Source organism: Eulemur rufifrons, chromosome 10, assembly GCF_041146395.1.
Source record: "Eulemur rufifrons isolate Redbay chromosome 10, OSU_ERuf_1, whole genome shotgun sequence".
Lineage (NCBI taxonomy): Eukaryota > Metazoa > Chordata > Mammalia > Primates > Lemuridae > Eulemur > Eulemur rufifrons.
This window is the reverse complement of record NC_090992.1, coordinates 27,887,479-27,890,702: the sequence shown is the minus strand read 5'-3', so window position 1 is coordinate 27,890,702 and position 3,224 is coordinate 27,887,479.

The window sequence follows — 3,224 nt, the reverse complement described above, 5'->3', positions numbered from 1 at the left end:
TCACTCGGTAGGCTGGGAGGCTGGCCACGGTGATCTCATTACAGAGCTGCTGACTGGCTTGGGCCAGGCACGTGATGAGAGAAAAAGTTTGGGTCTGCCTGGGCTGGAAACAAAACACCCTCTACCCAAAGGGCATGTCCTTAAAGCTGAGAGGAAATGCGCAGTTCAAGCAGAAGCTTGAAAAAAAAACTGTATTTGGCCAAACTCTGGGCTTTCCCCCTCTTTTTGTCTTTTTAAAAATTTCCTTCATCTTTGACAACTGAAGGAAATGTGGCTGTCCCATAGGAGACATGTTCAATAAAAGAGGTGGGCGTCAGATAAAAGTAGGCAGTGCAAGTTGATGACCAGAGTGTAAGGTAGATGGTGGAGGAGGGGTAGGGGACCAGCCCGACTTTGGCTAAGTGCCAGGGCCAAACCACGGAGCCAGCAACAGGTAGATCGCCTAGCTGAGTGCTGGGACCAAACCACAGAGCTGGCTGCAGCAGGGTGACAACAGGAACTGCCAGTGACAACATGGAGATCACTTCACTTGGCTGTCTGCTGCAGCAGTAAAGATTCCACCCTCATCTAAAAGCAAGCCCCCCTCTGCTTATGCCCCTCACCGCATATAAAAACCCTTGCCTCAGTCCCGGGCGATTGCGACTTCTCTGGCCCCTCTTGGGACTCGAGAACCCCGCCCGCTTGGGAGCTACCCCCAATAAGAGCCTCGTTGCTTGACTCTTTTATCTCTATTCGTCCTTCTTTCTCTGGCACTGACCATCCGAAAACCTTACACAGAGGACCTCATTTTCTCACTTTTCATTGCTTTTCTTCCTGTGGAAGGCAGGCAAGGGAGGAGACATGCAGGAAAGGTACAGCCACCGAGGGTGAGCTTACACTTTGAAACGGGAAATTAGGGTACAGAACCCATGACATGAAACGGGGAGCACTTTTGAAAAAGAGCTGAGTTTTTACTTGTAAATTTCTAAAAATTATTTGTGAATAGGCAATATGTTCATGCAATATAAAATGCAAAAGGATTAAAAAAAAGTACAGTGAAAAAATAAGTCTTTTTAAATTCTCCTCAGTCCCCTTATTTTCCTCCCCAAAGGCAACTCCTGTGACCAGTTTTTTGTTTCTCTTTCCAGAGCTTGCCTATGTAAACGAAAACGTGTGTCTTCCGCCATTCCTTTGGCAATGCCACCATATATGTTTGCTCTGCACCTTGCTTTTTTCACTAAACACTCAAACGTGGAGATTGTTCCATATCGTACCTTTAAGAGCTGTCATATGCTTTTTAATGGCTGCATGCTGTCCCATTGGACAGATGTGTCACATTTTATTTGGCTGATAAAGGACCACATCTTGGTCATCTTTCCCTGCCTAATTTATCCTTGCACAAAGCAAGGGCTCCGTAAATAGTCAATGCTTGCTCACAAATTAAATACATTTTGTACAACTTATTCATGTTTTTCCTCATCTCTCCTTTCAGAGATACCAATCTTTTTTCAGTATTCCAGGTATTTATGTAATGTATATGTCCTTTGGCAGAACAAGTCTGTATTGTACATTGATCAAATTGCTACCTGACTTCCAAGGCATGCCTTGGTCTGGCTGCTCTCATATGACATTAGTTCCCATCCCTCCCTACTTTATAATGCTCTAGGCATCACTGTTACGTGCAAACATTTATTGTTTACTTACTGCTGTGCAGAAACTTTTTTCCTATTTCCTGTTATCCCTACCTGTATATCTTTGCTTCTACTGATCCTCCCACCCAGAGTTTCCTTCCTGTTTCTGTTCACTCTTCTACCTCCAGTTCTTTTCTTTCTGAACTTTTTAGCTTATGGGGTCAACACTCCCTGGAGTAGCAGGTAATTTTTTCCATAATCATGTGATATAATGCTTTCATGTATTTCCATGGCATTAATAACTCTGGCACATAGTAGGTCCTCAGTAAATATTTGCTTGCTGGATGAGCCTTAAAGAGAAGAACATCTCTCCAGTGAGACACTTTTCAGTCTTCCTGGGCTTTGTCTCTCTTCTGTCTTTGGGGGATTGCTCAGGTTTCTTGTTATCTCAAAGTTATGTAAGATGACCTCCTCCTGGCTGATCTCAAAAAGAACCTTGAGAGCCTTGGAGAAGGCAGGTCCGAGTTCAAACAGAGTGCTGCCACCCACCAGCTGTGTGACCTCTGCCCCTCTAAGTCTCAGTTTCCTCATCTGTAAAATGAGTGAATTGGATTGAGTGGGTCTCTGAGGCCTCTCCCAGTTCTAACCTCTGATGATCTGGAATTGAGATTTATAATCTTGCTTATCAATTTCTCTGGAATTCCTCACCCCTTCCCCCAAACACACATCTGGTTGGAAACTTCAGAGAAATTCTGAAGCCTTTGGGGTCGCCTTGCTCCTAGGACATTATAGAATATTACAGAAGTTCACAAGAAGATTCTCAATGCTGGTCATATAAAAAAAGTAACAGAGATTTTGGGATTTGGCTGTGACATCAGAGACTATAGGTTTGTTGTATGCACACAGAGCAGGGAAGAGAGTGTTTCAGAACTGCCTAGAGTGCCCCAAAGGACAAGTTTTACTCTTAAGTATAGTAATGTGTTTATCTGCTCTTTGCATTGGCCTATATTTCCATCTACCTAGTTCTGTACAGAGATCAACTTTCTTCTTTGTAAAGTACTAGTGTTCAATCAACAGCCTTGAAGATTTTCACAATAACAATAATCAAAAGGATGTAGGGCAACTTGTTCTCAATCAGAATCACATAGTACAAATTAACTTAAGGTGTCACCCAATATTTCCATAGGTAATATATTTACCATGACTGGGAGAAGACAGCTGTCTTTTGTACTAAATTTAGTGTAATTCAAATAAAAAAATTAAAATGTCTTTATGTCCACAGAAGTCAAAGTAATCTCTAAAAACACAAATCAGGATCAGGTCATTCCTCTGGGTAAAATCTTTCAGGGTTTCTTGCTGCACTTTGTCATTCTGATTTTGTTTTGTTTTTTTGTTATATATCCTTCCAGTGAATCCTGCTGCACTTTGAATAGAGCACCTGGCCTCTGCTTTCCTCTCCAGCCTCATCTTGGGCCGTTCTGCCTTTGGTCCATCTCTCTGCCGCTGCTCTGGCCTCCTTTCACTACCTCTAGCATGGAACATTCACTTTCGCTCTCCCTGAAATTTACTGCCTCCAACTCCTGGTGCCTCTCTCTCTCCTCTCTCTGGTTGGGT